This window comes from Dipteris shenzhenensis, chromosome 5 (assembly GCF_047967505.1).
Source record: "Dipteris shenzhenensis isolate YYH24624 ecotype China chromosome 5, Dip_SZ_1.0, whole genome shotgun sequence".
NCBI lineage: Eukaryota > Viridiplantae > Streptophyta > Polypodiopsida > Gleicheniales > Dipteridaceae > Dipteris > Dipteris shenzhenensis.
In genome coordinates this window covers 31,852,552-31,871,607 of record NC_141600.1, presented here as the reverse complement: position 1 = coordinate 31,871,607, position 19,056 = coordinate 31,852,552, and the positions used below count along the sequence as shown (strand labels likewise).

Genomic DNA, 19,056 nt, shown 5'->3' with positions numbered 1-19,056 from the left:
CTTAAGTGTTCTTGCATAAGCGTGCGATTTAACTAGTCTTTCAATCTTTGTATCATAGGAGCCCTTTTTGTCTACAATGTGGTTGCATTATTCCAGGTATGATGATTTGAGAACAGGTTCTTTGCATTGAATCCATTATCTAGATACTTCCATGCATCTACAATTGATTTTTTATCTCTCCCACCTTTGCTATAATCTCCTATAGACTATTTTGAATGGACAATATTATTGTTCTGTGGAAAATTTTGATAAGATTGAATGCCAATTGTGTTTTTTCATATGTTTAGTTCTATTATTGAAGATAATAATTGGGCTTCTAGGCTCTTTTCTTGCTATATAATAATATCCCACCACTTTTTCATTTGGAGTATATTTACAAGAAGGAACTTCCAGAGTAGTGGACCATCTGTCATCAATGTCCCTTGATCAATCTGAGTCGGTGAAACCACTCAGCTTGAGATCACAATTTGAGGCATAATGCAAGCAAAGAGAGAGAGTGCCATGGACATTTCTGAGAACCCTCTTTGCTGCATTCCAATGTGTGATCGTAAAACAATGCATGAACTGGCTCAGAAGTCGTGGCGTAGGCAATATCAGGCCGTGTGGAGCATAGATATATCAAACTGCCAACCAACTGCCTGTACAAAGTGCCATCAAACTTTTCAGCAGTATCATGCTTACTCAGCTTGAGTCCCTTTTCCAATGGAGTAGCCACAGGCTTACAGTTCTCCATTTTAAATTTCTGCAACAACCCCTTCGAATACTTTGTCTGTGACATAGAAATCCCATCATGGATTTGCCAAAACTCAATGCTAAGACAATAGTGCTATGCAGCAAGAGAGATGACAGAACGAATGGTGGTCATCTTTGCCACTAGAGCAAAAGTCTCCTCATAATCTATCCTCTCCTCTTGTGCATACTCCTTGGCAACCAAACAAGCTTTGTATTTCTAAACTGTGCCATTTGAATGGTATTTCACCTTATAAATCCATTTCGTGACCCAACCACATTTTTCTTAATGGGCGCATCAACCAAGTCCCATGTGGCATTTTTCTCAATGGATTTAATCTTAGCTTCCATAGCTTTCTGCCATGCCAGATTATGCTGAGCATCCTTGAAGGTCTGAGGCTCATTTTCAGCTTCCATCACTTAGGTCATCAAAGCAAAATTGACCTTTTTTTAATTTTTCGGAGTGCTAGCCCTAGTTTTCCCCAAAGTAGGCTGATCCTTAGCATCTTGAATGGTCAACCTTGCCCAACGTGGAATAGATTTCTCTTATGTACCACTTGGAGCTGCATCAACATCTTTAGTGGCCTCACGACGTTGATAATGCATCCAAACATGAGGCTGTGTATTCTCATTAATTGGTTGCAAATCTGAAACATTTGAGGGAGAGCCATCCTCAACATGTGGCAAGCCATCTGAACTATGAGAAGTAGAAGGGGAAGCATTAGGAGACTCCGTCTCATCATCCTCAAACTGGATGATGTCCAAAGAGGGGTCATCGTATGGTGGCGATTCTGCACTAACGGGTTGCATGCACTCATTCTCAGCAAAGAGAACATCTCTACTGATTACAAAGCCTAAATCCCCTGCTTTCAGTGCTATACCCCACGATTATAAAGCGGGATTATAAAGCCTAAATCCCCTACTTTCAGTGCTATACCCCACGAAAATGCATTTGACACTCTTGTCATCAAGCTTTGTCCGATGTGCATCTGGAACCAAAGCATATGCCACTGAACCAAAAATTTTGAAATGACTAACCTTTGGCTTAAAGCATACAAAGCCTCAAATGGAGTCACATTAACCAAAGCTTTGGTAGGGAATCTGTTCTGAATATAAGTGGCTGTCACAACTACTTCTCCCCAAAAATCCTTTGAGACTCTCTTGAATTTCAGCATGCATCTTGTCATTTCCATGAGAGTACGATTCTTCCTCTCAGGGAGTGGATTCTGCTGGGGTGTGTAAGGGCATGTCAAGTGATGTTTAATCCCATGCTGCTTCAAAAATCCCCGGAATGCATGTGACATGTACTCTCCCCCTCTATTTGAGTTGAGTGTTCCATTTCTAGAATTGGTTTGGTTTCTCAGCCATAGCTTTGAACTCCTGAAACCAATAGAACACCTTAAATTTTTCCTTCATGAGAAAAAGCCATGTGAACTTGGAGAAGTCATCTATAAAGGTCACAAAGTACCTTGCTCCTCTATGTGTGGGAATAGTCATGGCCACATACATCACTGTGCATTATCTGCAACACTCTGGTTGCCTTGACCCAATTCTTGCCTTGTTTACTGAATGGCAAGCGATGCAATTTGCCAAGTGCACACCCCTCACACACTTCATTTGTTGGTTGCTGTAATTTTGGCATTGCCTGACTCATATTATTGTTGTACAAGTAGGACAATGCCCTATGATGAACATGTCCAAACCTGGCATGCCATAAATCAGCTTGGGAAGTGTTTGCTACAGCCACTACCTTCTGATCATAAGGCTGAGCATCAAGCTTGTATAAGCCTCTTTCATATGTGCCTATTCCTACAACCTCATACCCTTTCTTTGGATCCTTGATCCTGCATTGGTTATCTTGAAATTTGACCAACATATGTTGATCATGGGCAATGTTTGAAATTGAAATCAAATTTTGCCTTAACTCTGGAACATACCAAACATCTCGGATATACTTAACTTTCCCATTATCAAGCTGAATGGGAATGTGCCTAAGTCCGATGATGTCTTGAGAAGCATCATTGGCACACGTAACCTGTTTGCCATCAAATTTTGCATCGACCACTGAGTATAGTGAGTGCCATCCTCTAACTAGTACTCGTGGGTGGTGGCTTTGAATGGTGGATTGTGCCCAACTCTACATGCATATTCAACTTCTCCCACTTCACTCGAGCTAAACTTCACCTTGAATAGACAACTCAAGTGCTATGTTCATCGCCTCTCGGCACCTACATGGGCAAGGTTTCAGTACCATCCCCACATACGCTCAACAGCTCAAAGCTTGCGTGCAATTCAAAGTACCTTTTACAAGGGGCAACAATAGAGCAACAGCATGAGATGGGTCACAAGCGAGGTTAGCACAACAACCACTTTGTAAAAGCCCTAGATAAAAGAGCTACTGGATCCAACTCCTATTACACATGCATTTCTAGATGAAGAACCGAGGGAGGAGCTAGTAGCATCGCCCTGCAAGAAGTAATTGGTATAAGGTTCTTTTAAAACTTTCAGCATTTCACTTGATTTGCAGAATAATATCCATTGGCTAAAGACGATAGGGCTGCTCAATCATGCCAACTTGCCATGGAATATGTGGAAAGCCCAACCTAATGCACTAGAGTAGTAAGGGCAACTGCACCAGATAGGGGGCAAACTCCCATCTGATTTGATAGTGAATCTAGGATTGGACCTCGCATGTTTTCAAGCTCCCCTTAGTCGATGAAGAAATTTCCTATGAGAAGGATGCGGAAGCTGACATGATTCGAGAGTTTGGGGCTCGAGCAACAGCAAAGAACTACTTTCTCCTATACAATGTTGATTATGTGTTTTGTATGTAGCAACTTGAATCATACGTGGAATGAGTGCAAGATCTCACGGACGAATTGGATCTATGCAAAACTAATGGCAGAGGTCAATTGCAATGATCTGTCACAGATGAATAGCCACTCCAAGGTGGGTCCATTTTATACAATGGTGAAGACTAATTCCATGTCTAGAGACAGCTGTTCCATTCTCAGGGTTGTACAAAAGGTATGCAAGATCTCATGGACAAATTGGATCTATGCAAAACTAATGGCAAAGGTCAATTGCAATCATTTGTCACAGATGAATAGCCACTCCAAGGTGGGTCCATTAATCTCCACTCTCTATGGTTACAGTAAACGATCTTTCATGTCGATGAGAGGAATTCTAGAGCCGCATAAGGAGCTTCAAACAAAAGCAAAATGTGATGTCCTTGAAGACAAACGGAAGTGGCAGTCTTTCAATGACTACAAGGCTACTAAATACAACACAAATGAGGCATATGTGGTAGGATTGGGCACACCACTATCTGATGCCTTGTGGGATACACCCATTGGGGGTCCAAGCTGCTGCAAACAACTGTAGGAATTGAAGGTAAAAAATGCCACTGCTCTAGTATAGGAGGATTCCTCTACCATGAAGGCCCCCATCATGCCAACCCTACAAAAATTGAGCATACCATCTTTTGATGTAGGTTTGAGTGCATGCCTATCTCGAACTATTTCCATTAAGGAGGTTGAGCATGCTATGGGAATCCTTCACTCCTTTCATGATCAACGAAGTGGTGTGCATAAGAAGGAGCACAAATAGTTTGAAGCAACAAGGCAAGAATTGGAAGTAGTGAAGACCGAGTATACTGCATACAAGACTGCATACAAGTCTTAGAAAGAGGAGCAGATTGAGAGAGCAAAATAGTGTGTCTGTCCAACATGCTTGTGGGGTTTAAAAGCCACTGTACCTTAACCCTGGTTATGTACAATACTCAAATACATATATATATGGATGGCATAGAAGATTAGGGTGTTCTGCACCCACCAAACTTGTGTGACTGTCTCTTCTAGCTCTCCCTCTCTCTCTCTCACCTTCTTCCATTCCGCTTCCGTTGTTGAGATCTCTCAACTAGTATTAGAGTGTGGGTGTTCTAGCTGAGCCCGGGTGTGAGCCTGAAGCCTGAAGCCTGAAGTGGCAAATGCTAAGACTGTAGTTAGGGTCATTGTTGCTAAAGAAGTGGGAAGGAATGTTATGTGAATGGTTCCATAATCATACCTTTACCTTAACTGAGTATTAAACTTACCATTACATGTCAATGTTGACCATGGTTCAAGGTTACTATAACACAAATTTAATCCATTGAGTTGCTAGCATGAGGACCATATACAACTAGAATGGGCATCCATATATGCAATAGGAATGTTGCTATGAATGCTACGATGGATGGGGATGGGCAAGAAGCAAGTTCTTCGAGCGAGTTTTTTTTGGTAACCACCACATTTTGTTCCACCTATTCCACTTGTGACCTCTCTCTCTCTCTCTCTCTCTCTCTATATATATATATATATATATATATATATATACACACACGTGCATAACCCCTCTCTCTATGACATCTCTCTCTCTCTCTCTCTTTATTTCACGAATGGAGACAAAGAAATCATGTGCAAGCACTGGACATAAATCCATGCTACTTGCTTTTAAACCAAAAATTTAGTACTTCGAGTCTTAAACAATAATAATTTTACTAATATTTCAAAGCAGCATTACAATTCTATTTATTCTTCCATGAGCGGCACATGGAAGGGGTTTTTGGACACAAAATCCTCAACTGTCCTGGCATGGTTTGCCAATCGGTGTAGATAGGGCAAGAGACTTGAGTGGAGAACTATATCCATGCAATCCCCCATAAAATAGGGTGGGACAATATACATGTTTGTGGGAATTTGATCCATCTTATCCACATTGTCATCCACAAACAACGTTGCCAAAGGGTCAAAGTGTTGCCAATCGATGTCGGCCAAGCGCTTCCCAAATTTGGTCTTCACACACCCCTGTCCTCTTCCTACATCTGTGGCCTATGTGGTACATTTATCCTGTCTATAATCAAACACAAACAAGGGTGTGTAGCCAATGGCCTGGTGACATTCTCTCTTTAGTAGGCCCAAGAATCTCTGCAGATTGTCCTGTTCTACCAAGCTCCAAATAGCCACATCAAACTGCCTCCCCACCTCATGTAAGAACTCGGCCACACCAGGTCTTAACAGGACCCAGTGGCTGCCATGCCAACTTGAAGGAGCCGCACTCGCTACCATTTTAAGTTGCCCTGTGTCAATTCCCATTGGAATCCTATCACGGAATTGTCCCAATCTCTAGGAGAGTTTCAAAAGGCTGGATTGAACTTGCAAATCCCCCTCCACTTGTGGAAGACGTAGAAGATATCCCTATGCGGATGTGTGAGAGAGCTCTCCACCCCTCTTGTACTGTGGGTTCTGCCAAATCTCTACACCCTGCCTTGCAATTGAGGAGCGTGTCTCCATGTTCTAAGAAGGCCTACAACAACCTCATCAGAAATAATCGTCCATGTTGCATGCCACCTACCATAACAATAAAAGTCAATGCAAGCCCATCTTGTGTTTTGAACTTTGCCAGTCTTTGGTGGCCCACGGTCTTGAAGGATGCTCACCAATATGCGAAGGCCTATTTGCCTTGCCAAAGAGATGATCGACCATTGGATACTGATAGAATGCCACATCAGCCTATTCTTCCTTTGGGCCCATTTCAAAAATGGGTATTGGACTTTGTAGGCCCCATTAAACCACCTGCAAAATATAGTGGTAACCCAATATATCCTTGTGGCAACTGACTATTACACAAAATGGGTGAGGCAGTGGCACTTAAGGACAATAAGTCTAAGAGTGTAGCATGGCTCCTTTATCACAACATTGTAGTGAGATTGGGGTACCCATTGAGATTGTTTCTGATTGGGGTTCAGACTTCATTAATAAGACAATCAAAAAATTAACTAAGATACATATGGTCCTACACAAGAAATCAACAGCCTATTATCCACAAGGGAATGGTTAGGCTGAAAGCTCCAATAAAATCATGAAGAAGATTTTCAGGAGAGCAGTAGTAGATAATCCAAGAGATTGGGATAAAAAATTGGATTCAATGTTATGGGCTCTAGGAACAGCTTACAAGGTCACTATAGGTATGACCCCTTTCCGACTAGTTTATGGGTGTGAGGCTATTGTACCTATGGAGTTTATGACATGTAGTCTCAGGGTAGGTGTAGAGCACCAAATTTCCTTCGAGGATTCAATTAAGTATAGCCTTGAGCAATTGCTAAATCTGATGAAGACAGGGTGTTGAGTTCATACACCTCTGACATAATTCAAAAGCGAAGGAGAGCTTGGATTAACCAAAATATTAAATTGAAGTTCTAGAAGGGAGACTTAGTTCTCATGTTCAATACAAAATTGACGAAAATGCCAAGAAAGTTTTAGTTGAGATATGATGGTCCTTTTAGAGTGGTAGATTTGTTTGAGTAGGAAACTTTCCAACTCACTGATTTACGTGGCAATATTTTTATGACACCTATGAATGGGTTTTGCTTAAAACCTTATGTTGAACTGGACCCATCCCAACCAAGTCCAAAAGTTGTGAACATAAAAGGATCTCAGGATGCCACTATAGGTGTGATTCAAGTGGAAGAAAGGAGCTAGAATCAAATCCGACCACCATCTGACTCGGATTCATAGAACCACACTACCAGTTTGCCGTATTTGCAAAGTTGACCTCTATTGGATCGAAGTCCAGATATCAAGTTTGACGTGATGTTGCCTAATGGAGTATGATTTTCTTTTGCACCTTTCAGTCATACTCAACTATAGAGGAAAGATTTTTGTTCTTCTCATGATATCCAAACACAGTTCAATCGCCAATAGCAGGTTTTGAATTGGATGCAAATCTGCTGATCTCACTCCAACCTCCTTTTGGGATGGTTTGAATGTAATCTGATTTGGTCTAGCAGAGACCAAGGCTTGGCTGACTTAATTGGACTACTAGGTGGAGTCCCACAAGAATCTAACTCCTCTTTGACCATCCACCTAGTATCCAACTCTCTGACTGTGATTCGACTCCCTGACTGATATCTGACTATCAGATTGGTATCTGACTCTCTGACTATGATCTAACTACCCGATTGGTATCCAACTATTAGATTGGTATCCGACTCTTCGATTGTCATCTAACTATCTGACTTGTATCGTCCGACTATCTAACCGTTCCAATATATATCATGCATAACAATTATGTCTACTGAAGTGCAAGTGGGTACGAGGTATTTGTCTTGTATCAATCGACACCATCAAATTTTGCATCGACCAGTGAGTATAGTGAGTGTCGTCCTCCACCTAGTACTCATGGGTGGTGGCTTCGAACGGTGGACTGTGCCCAACTCTACATGCATATTCCCCTTCTGCCACTTCACTCGAGCTAAACTTCACCTTGAATAGACAGCTCAAGTGCTATGTTCATCGCCTCTCGGCACCTACATGGGCAAGGTTTCAGTACCATCCCCACATACACTCAATAGCTAAGAGCTTGCATGCCATTCAAAGTACCTTTTACAAGGGGCAACAATAGAGCAACAGCATGAGATGGGTCACAAGCGAGGTCAGCACAACAACCACTCTGTAAAAGCCCTAGATCAAAGAGCTACCAGATCCAACTCCTATTGCACATGCATTGCCAGATGAAGAACCGAGGGAGGAGCTAGTAGTATCACCTTGCAAGAAGCAATTGGTATAAGGTTCTTTTAAAACTTTCAGCATTTCACTTGATTTGCAGAATAATATCCATTGGCTAAAGATGATAGGGCTGCTCAATCATGCCAACTTGCAATGGAATATGTGGAAAGCTCAACCTAATGCACTAGAGTAGTAAGGGCAACTGCACTAGGTAGGGGGCAAACTCCCATCTGATTTGATAGTGAATCTAGGATTGACCTCGCATGTTTTCAAGCTCCCCTTAGTCGATGAAGAAATTTTCTATGAGAAGCATGCGGAAGCTGACATGATTCGAGAGTTCGGGCTCGAGCAATAGCAAAGAACTACTTTCTCTTGTACAATGTTGATTATGTGTTTTGTATGTAGCAACTTGAATCATACGTGGAATGAGTGCAATTGTTGGTGAAGACTAATTCCATGTCTAGAGATAGCTATTGCATTCTGAGGGTTGTAGAAAAGGGATGCAAGATCTCACGGACGAATTGGATCTATGCAAAACTAATGGCATAGGTCAATCGCAATGATCTGTCACAGATGAATAGCCACTCCAAGGTGGGTCCATTCATCTCCACTCTCTATGGTTACAGTAAATGATCTTTCGTGTTGATGAGAGGAATTCTAGAGCCGCATAAAGAGCTTCAAACAAAAGCAAAATGTGATGTCCTTGAAGACAAACGGAAGTGGTAGTCTTTCAATGACTACAAGGCCATTAAATACAACACCAATGAGGCATATGTGGTAGGATTCGGCACACCACTATCTGATGCCTTGTGTGATACACCCATTGGGGGTCCGAGCTACTGCAATCAACTGCTGGAATTGAAGGTGAAAAATGCCATTGCTCTAGTATAGGAGGATTCTTGTACCATGAAGGCCGCCGTCGTGCCAGCCCTACAAAACTTGAGCATACCATCTTCTGACGTAGGTTTGAGTACATGCCGATCTCGAACTATTTCCATTAAGGAGGTTGAGCATGCCATGGGAATCCTTCACTCCTTTCATGATCAACGAAGTGGTGTTGGGGCAACATTTTCTTTTCAATTGTTGCAGGCATTGCAGATGGCGAACAAAGATGAATTGCTACAGCAGGCTGCCATGCATAAGAAGGAGCACAAATAGTTTGAAGCAACGAGGCAAGAATTGGAAGTAGTGAAGACCGAGTATACTGCATACAAGTCTCAAAAAGAGGAGCAGATTGAGAGAGCAAAATAGTGTGTCTGTCCAACATGCTTGTGGGGGTTAAAAGCCACTGTACCTTAACCCCGATTATGTACAATACTCAAATACATATATATATGGATGGCATAGAAGATTAGGGTGTTTTGCACCCACCAAAACTTGTGTGATTGTCTCTTCTGGCTCTCCCTCTCTCTCTCACCTTCTTCCATTCCGCTTCCATTGTTGAGATCTCTCAACTAGTATTAGAGCGTGGGTGTTCTAGCTGAGCCCGGGTGTGAGCCTGGAGCCCGGAGTCTACTACTACAGCTCTGTGGGAGGAAGGAGAAGCTCAGTTGGGTGTCTTTACCTGTATCCTGATGTGCAAAGACCTTGTAGAAACTTTTGGAAAGTTCTCTGAGTGGTTTTTTGCAAGCCAATAGGTGCTATCGGAGGGAAAAAGACAGTCTATTTTAGACCTGAGAGTTTTGTGATGAAGATATATTTCTCTAGAGGCTGAATCTTGCCTTGAGATCTAAAGAAAAGTTGTAGAAGACTTTGAGTACTTCATTTTTGTTTTAATATCTCTATCATTCGAGTTTTCAGTGAAAAGTTACAGCTCCTACAAAAAGTGATGAAATTCAATTTTCTGCGTGGATTTCGTGTGTTGGATATCCATATCCAGGCCACCATTTGTAGTTCAGACACTTCGAGTTGATTTAGAGCAATCCAAAACTTCTACCTATGAAGATATTTTCGATTCCGTGAAGTTCTGAAGCTATAGTGAAGCTTTGTCTACTCCAACGTCTTCATTCCGTCATTTTTTGTGTGAGTGGAAACTCAACATCTGGCCTCCATTTGTAGAGCTATCTATCCCGTTGGATCCGGGACTGCCTGAAACATATGTCTACAAAGATGCTTGCTATTCCATGAAGAATCAAAGGAGTTGTGATTCTTTGTGTTTTTCCATCGTCTCTTTGAAGGAAATTTCTCAAAGTTTCTAAGAGCTTGTCATTGATTGCCATGTGGCATTTTGGCTAAGGTTAAGTTTCTTAAGGTTCATTTTTTGTAAAGAAATGCAAGGTTTGACTGGCTCCTACTCCATCCTTGGATGAGATTTTGGAGTTGTGGTAGAAGAGAGATATTTATAGATTGTCTTGCTGAGTTTGATTGTGCAGTGACGCCCATGTTTTGACCGAGGTTCTATTTTCAATAGCGGTCATTGCTGTGGGGCCATGATTTCTTGGATATACCTTATGCAGATCACTCTGGTTACAGTCTGTTGAGCCGTGTGTGCTCATTTAGGGTTTGCATTGGATTGCAGTGGATGCCTTACAGGCCATTTGGATGCATTGCGATCCTTGTTAGATGCACTGATTGGCCTAGATTGCCTTGTGGGATGCTTTATTGATGGACGTTTAGCACACATATGCTATTTTATGCTGAGGGATAGCTTTGACATATTGTAGTGGATGCACAAGAAGAATACAGCCTTAAATGTGCAAAGGGGCAAATCACAGCTCATGGGAAGTCCCATGAAAGAGGGAAGTCTCGTAGCAAATCTAGGGCACGGAACATTGAGTGTTACCACTGTGGCAAGAAGGGCCACATGAAAAAGGATTGCTACAAACTCAAAAGAGAGCAAGAGGATAAGAAAAAGACTGCAAATTGGGGTGCAAATAAGAAGGAAGAGAGTCCAAGGGAGGACAAAGGAAAAATGAAGATCGAGGAGATCAATGCAGTCACTGATGATAGTGACAATGACATTCTTTTCATGTCTAGTCTACCTGCAGACTTGCTTACCACTTCAAATGTTGCATATTCCCAAGATTGAATTTTGGATTCTGGTGCTTCATTCCATGTTACTCCCCATAGGGAATGGTTCTCGACGTATAACAGTGGGAAGACAGGTTGTGTGCATCTTGGAAATAACTATACATGTGACATAGTGGGAGCACGTGACATAAAGTTTTCTTTTGTAAATGGGTTTGCATTTGTTTTAAAAATTGTGAGACATGTGCCTAAGCTAACCAAGAGTCTCATTTCACTGGGTCGGCTAGATGATGCTGGTTTTCATACCAATTTTGGCTTTCAATGTTGGAAAATTCAGAAGGGCGATCCCTTACATGTATTAGGGGTGTCTGATCATGTTGTTGTAATAACTGACCAGCCAAGTACTTCATAATTCATATGCAAGCATTATCCTTAATATTTGTTAGGGCATCCTCTATTAGCACTAGCATGCTAATTAGTGGTCCTCATGACATTTTTGTCATAACCTTCTCAGATTTCCTCTCTAGAACTTGCTAGATTTAAGGATTTTCTAGCCCAAATCAGTGTCAAAGCCTTCTATAAAAAATTGATAGCTCATTTTGTTCTATTGACCCTGTCACTTGTCATCCTTGCATAGAGGCCATGCTTATCCTCTCTGTATCATTCCAATTTTGTTCTATTGGCCCTGTCGCTTGTCGTTGTGTGATTTTTAAGGTTAGCAATTAGCTTGTTCATCTTGATGCTTAAGCAAGCATCATCCTCTAGCATTAGCTAGGATTTTGTATTTTGTATTTCTTCTTCTTTGGGAAAATCATACAAGTATCCCTTAGAATTCAACTAAATTTTGCATGTGGCCCACATGATCTTCGTGACTCCATGAAATGTCTTCTTCACTACTTTGAAACTATTCTAAAATTGAAAGCTATTGTTAAGTAATCTTGAATTTGATAAGGAATGTGTGCGTGGAGTACAGTCAGTGGCATATAACATGTGCTTGCATGATTGTGATTTGGAATCTCAAAGCACATATATATTAACTTTCAACACTTACATGATTATGATCTAAAATTTCAAAGCAAAGATATATTCTTTTTCATATGCTAGCTAGATGTTCTATTTAATACATGCTAACAACCTTAAAGTGTAGCACGTTAACATGTTCATGCCCACCTTACATTAGAATGGGGAGTCCATGTTCAGGGTACATTCTACCTTGAATATTCATTCACTAGATCTTCCAACCATTAATAGACAACTAGTAAAAGTACAAACAATCGAATCATGGTCAGAAAGACAAGTCATGATCAGGATATACAATTTGCATTAAAGAACACTCTTGAAGCAACTGTAGAAAGATACATCCTTTTCATTAAGAACCAGTCGAATAATACCCAGTATCCACATAGAAGTTACCCAAAAGATATACATAGTCTTCATACTGCCAGACTGTAGTAAAAGTATCATGATTTAGACTACAAGTTCCAAACACATGCTAAAAGGCAGTTATAACTGCTTTCTTGGTTCCTACTAATAGTTACACATATTACTATTGGCCCATGATCTTCCTAGGACTTATATGCCTAACCTATGACTTAGGCTAAATGCCAAAATACCCCTTGACACCTGGCACTTCTAGTGGAGAGGATTTTTCAAAAATTGGGAGGCACGAACCCTTTAGATTAAGTACTCCTTCATGCATTTGAGGTCTATGGTCTGGGAACATTTGAGATCAATGCTTTCCTTGATAGCTTGCGTGTCTACTACACTGGTAGCCTCATTGGTGACTTTGGAGCGTGGAGTGTCTTCCAATTCAATTGTATTATCACCATCGAGCTGTGCTGTGTCTCCCTTTTCCATGCTCATATGTAAATCTGCAGCCTTGTGGGGATCATCATCAGTAACACATCATTTGTCTTCTTCGCTTCCTGCTCCGAAGAAAAATGAAGTCTTGACTTTGGAGTGGTGAAGGCATCAGATGTGTCTTCAGCCTATAGCGAGCTTTCCCCTAGGGCATGTTTCGATTTGTACTACAATTGTTGTATTTCCTTATCCATAATCTCATACGTATATGTGGTAGAAGCAAAAGCTTCATAAGGCCATTTTGCAACAACTTGTGCCCTATTTTTTATATTCATCCACAATTGTTGTGAGGCTTCCATCAGCTGTATTTTTAAGTCTTGGATGTCTATACTAGACATAAAAATGTCACCCACCTTCTCAACCATCGATTGCAGTTGCTTTTCAACATATTCTAGTGTGTGGATTCTCTCTTTAAGTATAATATTGTCCAGACTCCACTTGCAACATAACCTACCCCTCAACAATGTATTGTAGTTCATTCAAGAATTCAATTTTTATTTATTCCAACCATTTTTAAATAGTAGGGAAACATGCATTGAGAGCTCTCAACAATGGAAGTGTAATGGAAGAAGGTGAGAGAGAGAGGGAGAGCCATAAGAGAGCGTCACACAAGTTTTGGTGGGTGCAGAACACCCTAATCTTCTATGTCATCCATATATATATATATGTATTTGAGTATATTACATAATTGGGGTTAAGGTACAATGGCCTTTAACCCCCACAACCTCCCACTTATAGGCCAATGTTCCTTTAAGGGAGAACAACCACAATGAGCATACTATCCAATGCCCATCAATACATGACAATACTCAAACCACTGACTAGGTAGACTCTTTGTCAACATATCTGTAGGGTTATCATCTGCATGGACCTTGACAAGCTCTATGCACTTGTCCTCAAGTAGCTCCCTGATAAAATGGTACCTAACCTAAATGTATTTGGTCTTTGCATGAAAGACGGGATTCTGTGCTAGCTGAATAGCAATCAGGAATCACTATGCAATGTCGGTACACCTCCGCACAATCAGTAAGCATCACATAGTCTACCCCTGGAACAAATCTCCTAGGTGGTCTAGACACTAGATTTTCTTCTCAAGGGCATTTCAATTTTTTGTCCCACCTACATATCAGCCACATTTGGCTCATTATTGCCACCAATAGATGATCCATCATTTGCCCTTGATTGTGTACTTGTGGGCGTACTTGGTGGCAACATTTCCTGCACATTCGGTGCATGGACAACTTACTGTCTATCAACATATGCGAGTGGATTCACATCCTAGAAAGTGATTCTCCTCATTTCCACATCCCTCATGGGTGTCTTATAAATCTTCTTCTCATTGAAGACCACATCATGGCTTCTTATGATTTTCTTTCCTTTTGGATCCCAGAGATGATAGCCCATCTCTCCACTTTCACCATAACCTAGAAAGATGCATTTCCTAGACTTAGGATCTAGCTTCTTCCGAAGCTCTTTTGGCACATGTGTATATTCCTCACACCCTAGATATACTTAAATGAGAGTAAGAGGGCTTTTGCCACTCCATGCCTCTTTAGGAATACCACCATCCAAACTCTTGCTAGGTGATCTATTGATCACATGCACTGCAGTGTTCATTACCTCAGCCCAAAAACCACCAGAAAGACTTGCATTTGAAAGCATACATTGCAACCTTTCTTGAATGGTGCGGTTCATCTGTTCTGCAACTAGATTCTGCTTTGGAGTACGAGGGGACGTGAGCTCCCTCCTGATCCCACCTGTATCACAGAAATGCAGAAAGTCATAAGAGATATACTCTCCACCATTATCAGTCTGTAGGGATTCAAGCGTTCTACCTGACTAATTTTTAGCCAAAGCCAACCATTTTTGAAATACCTAGAACATGTCGCTTTTCCGAGCTATAGCATAAGCCCACACTTTCCTAGTTGCATCATCAATGAATGTCACATAGTATTCAGCCCCACCTAATGACTGTGTAGGCATGGGACCACGTACGTCCGAATGCACTAAATCAAGCTTTTCAAGCTCTTTCTTTCCCCTTCTTTTATGGGCTGATTTATTTGCTTCCCATAGAGACAGTGCTCACAAAATTCAAAATCAGAAAAACTCAAATGCGGTACATAACCCAAATGGCATAAGAGTTTCATTCCATTCTGGCTCATGTGCCCTAACCGCAGCAATGCCACAAAAAAGTACTTGGGTGGTCAGTTATTAGAACAACATGATCAGACACCCCTGATACATGTAAGGGATAGCCCTTTTGAATTTTCCAACTCAAAAAGCCAAAAGTGGCATGAAAACCAGCATCATCTAGCTGACCCACTGAAATGAGACTCTTGGTTAGCTTAGGCACATGTCTCATATTTTTTTAAACAAATGCAGGCCCATTTGCAAAAGAAAACTTTATGTCACCTGCTCCTACTATGTCACATGTATAGTTATTTCCAAGATGCACAAAACCTGTCTTTCCACTATCATAAGTGGAGAACCATTCCCTATGGGGAGTAACATGGAATGAAGCACCAGAATCCAAAATCCAATCTTGGGAATATGCAACATCTGAAGTGGTAAGCAAGTCTGCACGTAGACTAGACATGGAAAGAATGTCATTGTCACTATCATCAGTGATTGCATTAATCTCCTCGATCCTCATTTTTCCTTTGTTCTCCCTTGGACTCTCTTCCATCTTATTTGCACCCCAATTTGTAGTCTTTTTCTTATCCTTTTGCTCTCTTTTGAGTTTGTAGCAATCCTTTTTCATGTGGCCCTTCTTACCACAGTGGTAACACTCAATGTTCCGTGCCCTAGATTTGCTACGAGACTGCCCTCTTTCTTGGGACTTCCCATGAGCTGTGATTTGCCCCTTTGCACATTTAAGGCTGCATCCTGCTTGTTGCCATCCATAGACTTCCGTCTAATCTCCTCAGTTTAGTACTCCACCAGGTGCAAAGTTACTGATAGCTATACGGAAGGTATCCTATGAGGATGACAATGAACATAAGAGAATTATTGCCTTAGTCTCCGCATCAAAATTCATTTTCTAAGCCTGAAGCTGGCTAAAAATAATATTGAATTCATTCAAGTGAGAAGCAATGGAGACCCCTTCCTTGATTTGCAGCTCCAACAACCTCTTCATGAGGTAAACTTTATTAAAGGTAGTTTCCTTCTCATAGGTGGCACATAATTTCTTCCACAAATCTTCCGTAGTCTGCTCATTTACTACTGCAAAATAAACTGACTCTACAAGATGAAGTCTAATAGTAGACTTTGCTAATGCATCCAACTCAATCCAATTATTCTCAGACATATCTCAGCTTTAGCTTCAACCCCTGCCAAGGGTCTAATCTACTTCTTTTTGAATAAGCACATCCCTTATCTGTTCTTTCCACAAAGAAAAGTTTGTCCCATCAAACTTTTTAATGCTAAAAAACTCCTTTTCAGACATGGAAGAGGATGCCATGATGCAAATGAAACAAAATCCCAAATGCTAGTACCTACAAGAGAGAAATCACACCTAATACTAGGTGCATGCAATATGTCTACCTTAATGAAGGATAGTGTCACCAAAACTCAAGGCTCAAAGCATCAAAATGCAACTGACTCATGTGCATATACTATGCATCCATATGATTAAATTTGGCAGAAAAGAAAATATCAACCCGCAATGACAAAACAATGGCAAACCCAATGCCAATAAGAGCCAAATGCCTCAAGCATAAGCACCGTCCATGGGCATAAGCATCAATAATGTCTCATCCAAGAGATCATAGCACAACCTGTGCATCCACTGCAATATGTCAAAGCTATCCCTCAGCATAAAATAGCATCTGTGTGCTAAACGTCCATCAATAAAGCGTCCCACAAGGCAATCTGGGCTTTTAACCCCCACAAACATGTTGGACAGACACTATTTTGCTCTCTGAATCTGCTCCTCTTTCTGAGACTTGTATGCAGTATACTCAGTCTTCACTACTTCCAATTCTTGCCTCGTTACTTCAAACTATTTGTGCTCCTTCTTATGCATGGCAGCCTACTGTAGCAATTCATCTTTGTTCGTCTGCAATGCCTGCAACAATTGAAAAGAAAATGTTTCCCCAACACCACTTCGTTGATCATGAAAGGAGTGAAGGATTCCCATAGCATGCTCAACCTCCTTAATGGAAATAGTTCGAGATAGGCATGCACTCAAACCTACGTCAGAAGATGGTATGCTCAATTTTTGTAGGGCTGGCACGACGGCGGCCTTCATGGTAGAGGAATCCTCCTATAATAGAGTAGTGGCATTTTTCACCTTCAATTCTTGTAGTTGTTTGCAGTAGCTCCGACCCCCAATGGGTGTATCCCACAAGGCATCAGATAGTGGTGTGCCGAATCCTACCACATATGCCTCATTGGTGCTGTATTTAGTGGCCTTATGGTCATTGAAAGACTGCCACTTTCGTTTGTCTTCAAGGACATCACATTTTGCTTTTGTTTGAAGCCCCTTATGTGGCTTTAGAATTCCTTTGATCAACACGAAAGATCGTTTACTGTAACCATAGAGAGCGGAGATGAATGGACCCACCTTGGAGTGGCTATTCATCTATGACAAATCATTGCGATTGACCTCTGCCATTAGTTTTGCATAGATCCAATTCGTCCGTGAGATCTTCCATCCCTTTTCTACAACCCTGAGAATGGAATAGTTGTCTCTAGACAAGGAATTAGTCTTCACCAACAATTGCACTCATTCCACGCATGATTCAAGTTGCTACATACAAAACACATAATCAACATTGTACAGGAGAAAGAAGTTTTGTGTTGTTGCTGGAGCCCCAAACTCTTGAATCATGTCGGCTTTCGCATCCTTCTCATAGGAAATTTCTTCATCGACTAAGGGGAGCTTGGAAACATGCGAGGTCAATCCTAGATTCACTATCAAATCGGATGGGAGTTTGCCCCCTATCTGGTGCAGTTGCCCTTACTACTCTAGTGCATTAGGTTGGGCTTTCCACATATTCCATGGCAAGTTTGATTGAGCAGCCCTATCGTCTTTAGCCAATGGATATTATTCTGCAAATCAAGTGAAATGCTGAAAGTTTTAAAAGAACCTTATACCAATTGCTTCTTGCAGGAGGGTGATGCTACTAGCTCCTCCCTCGGTTCTTCATCTGGCAATGCATGTGCAATAGGAGTTGGATCCGGTAGCTCTTTTATCAGGGCTTTTATAGAGTGGTTGTTGTGCTAACCTCGCTTGTGACCCATCTCATGATGTTGCTCTATTGTTGCCCCTTTGTAAAAGGTACTTTGAATGGCATGCAAGCTCTGAGCTGTTGAGCGTATGTGGGGACGGTACTGAAACCTTGCCCATGTAGGTGCCGAGAGGCGATGAACATAGCACTTGAGCTGTCTATTCAAGGTGAAGTTTAGCTCGAGTGAAGTGGCAAAAGGGGAATATGCATGTAGAGTTGGGCACAGTCCACCGTTCAAAGCCACCACCCACGTGGAGGACGGCACTCACTATACTCACTGGTCGATGCAAAATTTGATGGTGTTGATTGATACAAGACAAATACCTCATACCCACTTGCACTTTAGTAGACATAATTGTCATGCATGATATATATTAGAACGGTCATATAGTCAGATGATACAAGTGGGATAGTCACATGACAATCGAAAATTCGGATACCAATCTAATAGTCGGATACCAATCGAGTAGTTAGATCATAGTCAGAGAGTCGAATACCAATCTGATAGTCAGATATCAGTCGGGCAGTGAGAGTTGGATACTAGGTGGATGGTCAGAGAGGAGTTAGATTCTTGTGGGACTCTGCCTAGTAGTCCAATTAAGTCAGCCAAGCCTTGGTCTCTGCTAGACCACATCAGATTACATTCGAAGCATCCCAAAAGGAGGTTGAGCAGATTTGCATCCAATTCAAAACCTGCTATTGGCGTTTGAATTGTGTTTGGATGT

The 19,056-nt window shown here is 41.4% G+C and overlaps 1 non-coding gene across 1 annotated transcript; it reads right to left on the bottom strand.

The window, feature by feature from the left end:
• Positions 1–11,832: 11,832 nt before the first annotated feature.
• On the bottom strand, positions 11,833–11,938 carry LOC147901890 (U6 spliceosomal RNA). Its single transcript, XR_015541071.1, has one exon. It is a non-coding gene; the product is annotated as a U6 spliceosomal RNA (small nuclear RNA).
• Positions 11,939–19,056: the final 7,118 nt, after the last annotated feature.